The sequence below is a fragment of the Panthera leo genome, chromosome B4 (genome assembly GCF_018350215.1).
Source record: "Panthera leo isolate Ple1 chromosome B4, P.leo_Ple1_pat1.1, whole genome shotgun sequence".
NCBI lineage: Eukaryota > Metazoa > Chordata > Mammalia > Carnivora > Felidae > Panthera > Panthera leo.
The window spans coordinates 104,093,851-104,106,476 of record NC_056685.1 but is presented as its reverse complement, the minus strand read 5'-3'; the positions used below and the strand labels follow the sequence as shown (position 1 = coordinate 104,106,476).

Below are 12,626 nucleotides of genomic sequence, written 5' to 3'. Positions count from 1 at the left end.
TTGAAGCCCTAGGGACACAAGTCTCTGACTGTAAAAAAACGGGAGCATTCACAAACATCCTTGCTTACTTTTCTTTGGCTCAAAGACTAAGAAGGACTGCATTTGCATCTTGCAGGCTTCCTTTCTTATTCCTAGGGGGGCTGAGAATGTAAATTTATGTAATTTCTATCACCAGTTAAAGAAAGCTACTGGTAAAACAAGGGGAATGAGAAATGCAAAGAGAAGAAGAATGAAGTAGCAAAGATATCCAGCCCAATGTAGAGTTTTTCTTCCCATCAAACTATCTTATGTTTGTATTGCCTTGATCTTTTGTTAACTGCCTTTGCATTTTTAACAGGTTTAGTGCAGTATACACCTGATCACTTCCAGAAAGATGATTCGTGTGTATATATATATACACACACGCATACATACATACTTGCATACATTTACATATATATTTCTACACATGCATATATATATAGTGGGTTTCATTACATGTTTTTCAAATGATGTAAGGATGACCTTTATTTTTATTTATTTATTTTTTTTAACGTTTATTCATTTTTGAGACAGAGAGAGACAGAGCATGAACAGGGGAGGGTCAGAGAGAGAGAGGGAGACGCACAATCTGAAACAGGCTCCAGGCTCTGAGCTGTCAGCACAGAGCCCGACGCGGGGCTTGAACTCACGAACTGCGAGATCATGACCTGAGCCGAAGTCGGATGCTTAACTGACTGAGCCACCCAGGATGGGTGACCTTTAAAAGAAATCAGATACTTTTGTCTGGTAGGGTGACAAAGTTTGCATTGCCAAAAATATTGCAGAATGATTTTGGGTGATATTTGTAATTAACTGCAATGAAAACAGGAAAATAGATGACTGCAGTTTACAGAGTCGTTGATTACTTTTATATTCAGAGTATTTTATGGTATACGCATTACTTGAAATTAGAAAATACAAACCAATATGCCACTTTTGTTATTTTCTGTTAACGAATACTTTTGAACGTTGTATTTTGATAAGAAATCTACTTTAATACTATGTAAAAGCACATTACAAAAGATGATTATAACAATACTAGCCGTATATTGTGAAGAAGGATAGTGTTATTTCAGTGAAAAAAATATGTTCACCACACTGGTGCATGGAATACATTATGTAAAGACACATGTATAAAAGATATTTCTAGGAGAATATAAGAGAAATATGTTTTAAAAGACCTATTATTTGTACATGTACTGGTTAATAGTAGTAGAAATGTGTAGAGTAAAAATAGTATGTGTCCCTAAGAATGAACACAAATACACTCAATACATATTTGACTTGTCATAGTTAACATTACTAATATTAAGAACTAACGTGTACTGAATAGTTTTCTGTGCTCAAGTCACTTAAATTTTTTTAATGTTTATTTTTAATACAGAGAGACTGAGCATGAGCAGGGGAGGGGCAGAGAGAGAGAGGGAGACACAGATCCAAAGCAGACACCAGGCTCTGAGCTGTCAGCACAGAGCCCGACCTGGGCTTGAACCCATGAACCATGAGATCATGACGTGAACTGAAGTCAGACACCCAACCAACTGAGCCACCCAGTCGCCCCAATGTGTCAAGTCTCTTAGGTATTATATGTCATGCCATGGAATCTTGTTACTAACTTGTACAGTAAGTGCTATGATTACTTCAATTTCAGGCATGAAGAAAGTTATTTGGAGATTGTAATTAGAACAGGTGAGAGCCAGAACTGGAAGTCATGTCCATTGGGAATGAAGACTTTGTTCTTGAACACATTTTTACACTGCTTAAATATTTTGGAGTCACTGTAAAACAAAATTAGGATGAAAGCATTTACAGAAACATAAACACTACTACATAGTAGGATTTGTGGCAATTATGTTGTAACTTGGTTGAGATGGTATCTTCTAAATTTAAGATTTAGCAATTCATAACTTTGATCTCCTGTATTCATCACCAGAAAAAATGTTGAGAAAGAAAAACTTAACTTCAAATTTTGCTTTTTGTCTATTTTTGTCAGCAATTTTATAATTCTGTACAATGTTGTCAGTTATTTTCTTTCATTTAAATACCATCAGACCTTGCGATTAGGTGAGGTAGAGGTGTAGCCAAAGGAACTGGGCTTAGCATCATTTTCACAAGATCAGCTCTTCATTCAATAAGAACTTTATCATGAGGGGTGCCTGGGTGGCTCAGTCGGTTAAAGCGTTCGACTCTTGACTCTTGATTTTGGCTCACGTCATGATCTCGTGATTTGTGGGTTTGAGCCCCAAGTCTGGTTCTACGCTGACAATGTGGAGCATATTTGGGATTCTCTGTTTCCCTCTCTCTCTGCCCCTCCCTTGCTTGTGCTTTCTCTCTCTCTCTCTCTTTATCTCTCTCTCAAAAATAAATAAACTAAAAAAAAAAAACCTTTATTACTGTATTGTGAATTTATCCAGGCTCTTAACTCATCATTTTTTCACCAGACAACACTGACAAATTCAATAGTATAATCCAATTTTATATTCATTACAATAACTAGAAATGTGTTTTAGTGTAAACGTTACTAATAGCATTGAAATCAATGTCTAATTGTATGGATCAGGATCAGGTTAAAAGAAAGTTCTACAGCCCTTCCATAGCAATGTTTATGTAAGAATGGGACAGAGACTAGCAGCAGGAATTTTTTTTTTCTTTTAATGAAAGCATTATATAGAAAAGACACAATTATATAGAAAATATTTATTTTTTAATATCATGGCATGTCTGAAATAGCTATAGTTTTAGCTACAGTAGGAACTGGCTTTGATCTCTAATAGCTAAAGTAGAAGTTTTAGTTTTTGAAGTTTTATGATTTTGCTTTGAGCTGTTGGAGGTAGTGATCTGGGAAAGAATGGAGGTAATGGATCAGAAAGTCGTCAGGACTAGAACATCAGGCTTCCAAAAGCAATATGATGATGATACAATCCAAAGAATAATGATAATATGAAAGTATAATAATAAGAGATATTTGTACTTTCTTTGGGTTTCCTAGCACCTGAATCTCTCCTATGCTTTGAGGATTCTTCACCATTTACTTCTTCCCCCACTGCATCTAATTTTATTTAGATTAAACTGAGACATGACATTGTGTAAGCTTAAGGTATATAACATAACAATTTGATATGTATGTATATATGTATACATGTGTATATACACGTGTATATATGCTGTGAAATGATTACCACAATAAGTTTAGTTCATGCTCATCCCTTCACATAGTTACCACATAGTTAACATTTTTTTTTCTTGTAATGAGAATTTTTAAGCTCTACTTTGTTAGCAACTTTCAAATCTGCAGTACAGTATTGTTAACTATAGTTGCTATGTACATTACATGCACAGAATATACTTATCTTTAACTGGAAATTTGTCCCTTTTAACCACCTTCCACCTTCACCCATTCTATTAGCCCTCACCCCCCACCTCTGGCAACCACCAATCATTCTCTGTATCCATAAGCTGGGTTTTTTGTTTTGGTGTATTTTTTTTTTTTTTCAGATTCCACCTATAAATAAGATCATACAGCATTCTTCTTCCTCTTTCTGGCTTTTTTCACTTAGCATAATGCCCTCAAGTTTCATCCAGGTTGTCAAAAAGGCAGAATTTCCTTCTTTTGATACTCCTTCCTATATATACCACATTTTTTATCCATTCATCTGTAGATGGGCACCTAGGTTATTTTCATTCATTGACTCTTGTGAATCATGCCAAAATGAACATGAGGGTGGAGCTGTCTCTTCAGGATAGTGATATCACTTCTGCCAGATACCTGGAAGTGCAATTGCTGGGTCGTAGGGTAGTTCTGTTTTTAATTTTTTGAGCAACCGCCATACTGTTTTTTCAGAGTGGCTGTACCAGTTTACATTCAGTGCACAAATGTTCCCTTTTCTCCACATCTTCACCAGCACTTGTTATCTCTTGTCTTTTTGATAATAGCCATCCTAACGGGACTCAATTGATTTCTCATTGTTTTCATTTGCACATCCCTGATGCTCAGTGATGTTGAGTATCTTTTCGTGTGTCCATTGGCCTTTTGAATATTTTCTTTAGAAAAATGTCAGTTTGAGTCCTTTGCCCATTTTTACATTGGATTATTTCAGGTTTCTTTTTGCCATTGAGTTATAAGAGTCTTATATTTTTTGGATATTTACCTCTTATTAGATGTATTGATATGCCCAAATTCGAAAGACCCTCAAGAACAAACCACCAGAGTCCAGAGTCAAAGCCAAGCGGCAAGGGTCGTTTATTGCACGTTCGAACCCAGTCCTCTGCGCACTCGTTGCCGGTGACAGCAAGAGGCCCCGAGCAAGGATCTTACAGCTTCTTTTATAGACAGGCACAAACAAGTTAGGGATTTTTCGTGGTTACAGAGCTTGTTGTTGGTTGACATTTAAATTTGAACACTCAGCGGAACTTGATTGGTTCCTGCCTTTTTTTCAAACCACTCAGCAGAACTTGATTGGTTCCCGCCTTTAGGTCAGACCACAACCGGGCACGCCCTGGCTGGTTCCGGGAACGGCGGGGGAGGGGGGGGGTGTCTTTTCTTTGCAGTTGTGCGTACACCTGGTAATTTTTCTCTTAGTCTCTCAGTATGATTGGCATTTTTCCCATGGATTTTTCCCATTGCATAGTTTGCCTTTTCATTTTGTTAGCTGTTTCTTTTGCTGTGCAGAAGCTTTTTAATTTAATGTAGTTCCACTCATTTATTTTTGCTTTTGTTGCTTGTCTCACTGTGTGTGTCAGAGGGAAGCAGAGCCTCTGTGCCCTATAGAAGCTACAAAAATACTGGCTTTATAGGCTGTCATGTGGTTAGGCATTAGCTGCATTCCCTGGGCCTGGCAAGTCTGATGTACCCAACCAGCATTGTAAATGAGCACTAGTGATCAAGGAGGCATCTGCATTGGGGGACTTATTTGTTTCTTACTGCGACTCTAACAAATTACCACAAAGTTAGTAAGTTAAAACAACACAAATGTATTATCTTTTCTAGAAGTCAGAGGTCTGAAATTGATCTTATTAAGCTAAAATGAAGGTGTCAGCCATGTTGTGTTCTTTCTGGCGGTTCTAAGAACCTGTTTCCTTATCTTTTCCAGTTTCTAGAGTCTACTGCATTCCATGGGTCAAGGCCCCTTCCTCCATGGCCTTGCCAGTAGCGTATCATGTTCAAATCACCTTCTCACCCTTGCATTCTGCCTCCCTCTTTTAAGGACCTTTGTGGTTACATTTGGGGCCACTGAATGATCCAGGATAATCTTTCCACCTCAAGATCCCTAAGTTAATTAGATCTTTAAAGCCTTTTTGCAATGTAAAGCAACACATTCACAGATTTCAGAGATGTGGATGTGTTTGAAGAGCCATAACTCTACCTGCTACAAAAATCCTTTCTGTGGATCAACAGAAGCAGCAATATTTATCTCCTAGGGGCTTCAGTGATCTAGGTCTTGGTGGGAACATCTGCAGCCCATTGGCATTTAGTGTTCTCTGACAATAGTATGTTCATTTGATGGGTCTTGTGGTTTGGGGTGGTCCCAATTACTCCAGACCCTCTGTTTTTGTTTTTGTTTTTGTTTTTGTTTTTGTTTTTCCAAGCCAGGTACCTCAATTGCTTTTGGTGGTTCTATGAGCTACTGTGTACTTTTTCTATACTTTCCTTGTCTGCTTAAGTTAATTAGATCCCTGTATGAGAGAGAGACCATATAGTTAGTATGGGTGAGATAGATGATATTTGAAGATGGAAAGTCCAGGCAAAACAACAACAGCAACAAGAACCCCCAAAAACAGCAAACAAAAAACAATTAAGTTTCCAGCTTCTAGCTGTTATAAAGGCTAATCACTGATTTGTTGAATAAATGTAGTAGAGATTAAGCAGTTATTTTTAATCTTAAAGGAATTTCATCTAAAAATAAGTGTTTTAGGGGAGCCTGGGTGGCTTAGTTGGTTGAACAGCTGATTTCAGGTCAGGTCATGATCTGGCAGTTGGTGAACTTGAACCCCGCATTGGGCTCTGTGCTGACAGCTCAGAGCCTGGGGCCTGCTTCAGATTCTGTCTGATTCCCTCTCTCTCTTCCCTTCCCCTGCTCACACTCTGTCTCTTTGTCTCTCTCAAAAATAAAATAAACATTAAAAACATTTTTAAATATTTTAAATGACTCCTGGATTTTAACTTGCTGTATAGTTAAATCAAACTATCAATGCTCATTCAATGTAATGTACATTGCATTAAAGTAATCGATGCATTATAAAATCAGTCCATCAGTCTCTCTGTCTATATATATATATATATATATATATATATATATATATATATATATATATAGATAGGTATCTCCTGAGATCTATGTTACATGAACATTCACAAAGCTTGTATGATTTAGTTTGTGTCTGTTTCTCATTGTGGTGGTGACTACAGAGCTGGTTTTACCTTTCTTTTTGGCATATATTCCTTCTGGAAGAGGTAGAAAGGTCAACTAATTCAGTTTACCCAGGGAAACCTGCTTAGCATCTCTCTGCCTGTGGTCCTCTCCCTCCCTTTTATTGTTCTGCGCCACTCCTTGCTATTCCAGCACTGAAAGCAACAGGGACTGTAAATATCATGTGTCACTGTGTCCTTTTGCTCTGAGAAGAACTCTCTTTGAAGTTTACAAATGTGACGACAAGGCAGCATCTTTTTTAGAGGAATTAATAGATATTTTGACTTACATTCTAGAATTCAGCTAGAAAGACAAAACAAAACAAAACAAGAACATAACTCTTCATTGCTAGTTAGTTCTTGCTAATGCGATGTAGGCCACAGCTAAAAGGGATGTTAAGATCACCTGGCTCGAACTTGTCATGTTACAAATGAAGAAGCTGTGGCTTAGAAAGCTTAAATACCTAGCTCAAGATCAATACATTTTTAGCAGCTTCATTGTCTGATTGTATTATTTCTTAAGCTGTCTTTGAAAATGAAAGTGCTCAGTATATTAAATATGTTAGGTAACCAAGAATAAATCCTTTTCTAATACTAGTACTTTTCTAATAATAATATTAGATTATATCCTAAAATTTCTCTTTCTCTTGAAATTTATGTTACAGATAACTTTAGAACTTAATTTGATGAAATTAAATCATATTAGTTTTATGGATCAATGAGTGTCCACGGTTTAAAATTAATAACCATAACAAGACTCCATTTACTTATTTATTGTATTTCTTGAATAATTTTATTGCAGCCAGTTTTGAATTTTCAGAAATCAAGATTTGGGGCTCCTGGGTGGCTCGGTTGGTTAAACATCCAACTTATGCTCAGGTCATGACCTTGCATTTTGTGGGTTCGAACCCCACATAAAATTCTGTGCTGACAGCTCAGAGCCTGGATCCTGCTTACGATTCTGTGTCTCCTTCTCTCTCTGCCTCTCCTCACTTGTGCTCTGTCTCTCTGTCTCTCTCTCTCAAAAATAAACATTAAAAAAATTTTTAAAAAGAAATCAAGATTTTACTTATAACTTACGTTGAAGAATATTCATGGATATTTCATCTTGAAACATTATAAAGTGAATTTTAAGATATAAACCCTCAAATCATTTCCTAGATAGAAAAAAAATACCATACATGAAAAATTTTCATTTTGTTGTTTGTAGCATCACATATGGCCACAAGAGGGCAATCTGTGAAAATAATTGCAATTGCAAGGACCATAGCATTTAATAAGTGGATGTTAGGTACCTTTGATCATGAATTTAGCATCATTGTCGGGATACATAAAAGGGTTCCATTTTAACTACATAGTATTTAATTTTAAATAAGACAAATTAGCTCTACATTTTCCTATAGGTTGTAATGTTTATAGCTATGCAATAGATATATCCCATGTGTGACACTGGAATAAGATTACATTCTTGTAATGATACCTCAGAAAAGCAATTGTAGTAAACTGCCAATACTGTCCTAGGAGAGTGACAGTGATCAAAATAATTCTTATTTGTAAAGTTGTCGTGGATTTTGATGACTCTTGCTTAATCACTGATAAAGGTATTTCTTGCTTTGACGCACATCGCATAAGACATAAGGAAAAATAAAAGGATCCCTTATGGATTAAAAGCTTTTTTGATAGGTAGAAGTAGATCAGTTATTAATTTTATCTACATCCCTATGACTCAAGTTAATGTAGCACAAGAATGATAACTCTTCACAGGACCAAAGAGGAAAAAGTGTTTAGAGGATAAAGAACGGTTTAGCATACTGAGCACTTCAAAAATCTCTGCCCACACTAACTTCCCACCCCAACAATCCCCAAAATAATACATGTCATCTAAAATGTACATTCACTTTTGTTCTTAGGAAAATAATGCAATGGAGTCTTCCAGTCAAATTTCTGGAAGCAGGTGTTCTTTATGATAGCATCACCTTCATTCCTGCCAAGAACATAATGTTCAGCGCACAATTCCAGTTTTATTAATTTCATTATTTTGTGCAGTACTCTGCCCATTCTACCAGACATACTGCAGGGTGACTCAAACAGCTCAGAAGAGAATTTCTATTTATATCCAATGTTGTGTTTATTTGTTACATCCCTTAATTTTTTTAAGATTATATGCTTTTCAAATTTAATAAAGATGCAGTAATAACAAATTTATTACAGAATTATATTTTTGGTGGTACTTCAGACTATGTACTATAGATTTAATTTGAGATTTTATAAATTAACTAAGCTACTTAGTAGAAAACATTCCTTTGAAAATATGCAATGGAAAAGGCTTGAAAATAGCTTTTTTTAATGTTTACTTATTTTTGAGACAGAGCATGAGCAGGGAGGGACACAGAGAGAGGGAGACACAGAATCTGAAGCAGACTGCAGTCTCTGAGCTGTTGGCCCAGAGCCTGATGCCGGGTTTGAACCTATGAACCACGAGATCATGACCTGAGCCGAAGTCAGATGCTTAAACTGACTAAGCCACTCAGGTGCCCTGAAAATAGCTTTTTTTTTTTTTTTTTAAACTTACAGAGAATAATTCTTTTACGTTTCTTTAAAGTTCTTTTTGACCTAAGAAGCATCCTCTCACTACCTTTAAGGTTCCTGTATTAGGTATGGTGTAAAATTTACACTTACTAAGTTGCTATAAATGGTAGCACCACGAGTTAATGATCAAACTTAGAAAAGGAGTAACTAAAACTAGTTTTACATGTTCTGCTGCAGGAACTGGACATTTCCGTCAACTAAGTGAGGCTCTGGGATTGGGTTTTTTAATGAAACCTGATAACGATTGCTATTGAGTATGGTTTCTTTCTCTTTCTGTGACTTTTGCATCATATTTCTTTTTGTCACAGACACTGAAGCTATAGTGCAAAAAAATTATGGGATGTAGAAATAGAAGAGAGGGGAAAAATAAGGAAATAACAATAATGCGTAGAAAATGCCCACAGAATAATAGAAATAACATATAAATGAAATCAACAAATATTAAGGTGTCTGTAATGTTAGTTATTTTCAAATAATATGTCCAGTTACAGTGTTCTCAAGAAATTTCTCAGGTATGTGTTATTGTAGCTAGTTTACAGCCTGAGAAACCATGATGTTAAAAGTTAAGTATCTTGCCCAGGGACACATAATAGCCATTATGCAAAGTAGCAGAGCCATGATTCAGCTGGTGCCATCTGAGACCAAATCCAGTTTATGTGTGTGTTATTTTGTTATTGTTTGTTTGCTTGTTTTGCTCTTGTGAAAGTTCCTAAAGGAAATCACTAAACTACCAGAATACTAGAGATCACAAAATTTCTTGAATATTCATAATGCCTAATAGAAAGAAGAGTCAGAAGGAGAAAGGATGTAAAGAAAGGGAAAATAGAGTAATAGCAAGAAAGAGGAATATAATTTGCCAGGATTGGAAATGGAGAATTTTGATATGGTATCTGAGAGACACCAAAACATAATACAGAGTAGAAGGCACTTTTCCACACATATGCTCTTACTCCCCTGCATTCTGCCCTAAACCCTGCTTTGCCCATGTGCTGTCAGCTCTTGTGGTCTGTGCGTAAGGTCTGACTCACACAGGCACCACAGGGAATAAGGGGCTCGCTCTCAGATGTTACAGCTATGTTACTCAACTTCAGCCAGATTTCTAAAGATTTTTCGGGCTTCATTTTAGGCCCCTTCCTTCCTTCCTTCCTTCCTTCCTTCCTTCCTTCCTTCCTTCCCTCCTTCCTTCCTTCCCACACTGTATTGATGACACCAGTGCTGAGTTTTGACACACAGCTTCCAGATCTTTCCTTTCACATTGAGTTTTCCTGCCTTCTTGGAGTGTTATCCATAGAGAATTCAAATTGTAATAACGAATCTGAACACTGTATCTGAAGTCAAGCATGATTTTTCTCACTAAATTTCATGTTTTGGGATGTAAATGCAGACTTCTAATTCCCCATTCACAGCTTTTTTCCCAGTGCTCAGGACATGTCCATGCAAATTGACTGTGGTATAGACAACCTTGACATATCAGAATTACTGAGACTAATAAGGTTAGGTCCCAACCATGATCTGGTTTAAAGTGTGTAAATGCACAAATTTAGCAGTTAGGCACGAATCTGAGCCCAATTTGTCTGTAGATTATAAAAAATTCTCATAAGCTGAACAGAAGCAATTCTGATATCCCAGAAGCCTCCTGTTCTTTATGTAGAGCACGATTATATGTGTGTGTATATGTGTTTGTGTGTGTATTCATGCAGACATATATTGTGTATATATAATATATATATATTATATATACACACACATGTCTGTGTGATATGTGTATCGTATCAATATATCATATATATATTGTGTCATGTCTGTGGTATTTTTCCTTAGAAAAATAAAATATGCAGTTTATTTATTTTAGTGAGAGTAGTGACATGTCCCATACTTCATAAATTTTTATTTAAACAACCATATTTTTTAGCTAAGTAGGTCCTCCTATGACTCAAGACAAGCTTGGTGATGAACATGGATGAATTCTAGTAAATTCTAGTACCACTTCAGAGAATAAAAGTGATTAATTTATTATAATCACAGCATTACTTCATAGCATCATTACCTCTATATTTTAACAAACTGCCTCAAATTCATTCTGTATGAAATTTGCCCAATTATTAGCATTTTAACAGACTAAGTTATTCTGAAATGTTTTTTTATAGCATAGTTAATTGCATTGTGGCCTAACCTCCTTCACTTTTGCATTGATATCATATTTAGCATATGAAAGGGTCTTTTTCATTTATATAACCTGTCACTTAGAAGTTGTTACTTCCATTATTAAAATTCTGAGAAAGCCTGGGACTAGTAAAAGACTATGCCATTCATTGCCTTAATTCTGGTTGCTGTCTGGGGTAAAATGTGGAGAGGAAATTCCTTAAGGTATTTTGTCATCACCCTTATCATAGTTAGATATTATATATAACCCTGCGACCTGGGACAAGTGCTAAAGCAGTGTATAAATTATACGATTTGTCCTGGCTAACAAATTAATAATTAAGAAACAGAATATATAATGAGCATGTATCTACTCTATATTTTTCTAGATTTGCCAGTTTGATTATGATTGTCATATGATTATCAACTACCCTAGGAAGACTGTGTTTTGATGTTTAGTGCTTATACATATGAAGATCCATTTTCCAAACCACCTGTCTCTTCTGTTGCACCTGTTCCTTCCTAGTCACCATTTCACAAGGAATGTTTTCCCTTGCCAAAGATCTATTATTGCAAACCAATTAGTATAAAATATGACAAGTGACTCACTATAAAGGTTTGGTGGCATAATGTTCTGATCATGAACATAGTGAACATTGTTTTTTGTGGTGTGTTTTCTTTTTATGCAACTATTTGACTAGTGCCCAAATGTAACTGCCTTGTTTACAGGAGATAAAAGAGTACTAAGTAAAATTTGCCTTTTTTAACCCCAATGTCACAGTCTTACTTTCATCACATCTTAGTTGGAAAATGATGTGGTTAACACTTCTCTATTCAAAATAGACTCCAAACTCAAAAACATGATATCTTTAGCTAACACATAATAATTTCCATTTCCACAAAAGATTTCCTGGTGTCCTGATGTATCTAACTTAAATTTTAATTTTTTGATATCTTTGTATAAGTTCTGTTAATTGCCATGTATACTTGTGTCATGTCTGTGGTTCTTCAAAACCATAATTATTCCAATTATGAATTTTTCTAATTAACCATTCAGTAAATATTGTTTTAGTAATTTCTTAGCATAGAAGATAAAGTTGTGAGTACGGTCTTTAATCTCATAAGACTTACAGAATCAATTTATAGATAAAGCAAGAAAAAATACAGATTTTTCTGTCACATTTTATGATCTAACCATCAGTAACTTAGTACTAAAGGTTAATAAGCCATTATCCATGGTCTTTAAGAGAACTGACAGTGAATTGAAGGAAATGAATATACAAATAATTCTACTGTAAGAGATAAGGTTGTAAGCCTTCTAATAAAACTATAGACAGCAGGATCTGGGACTATCTGAGAAGGAGAAATTATACCACTGTTTGAATATAAGAATGGATAATTATTATATGAACATTTATATATTATATTGAATGAATAATTATAGCATAGTAATTCACACAAGGATTGG

At 35.6% G+C, this 12,626-nt stretch overlaps 1 protein-coding gene across 1 annotated transcript in view; it reads left to right on the top strand.

Moving 5' to 3' along the window:
• The window catches only part of PPFIA2 (PTPRF interacting protein alpha 2), a 481,896-nt gene that overhangs the window by 121,530 nt on the left and 347,740 nt on the right, over positions 1-12,626 (top strand). The window lies entirely within an intron of this gene.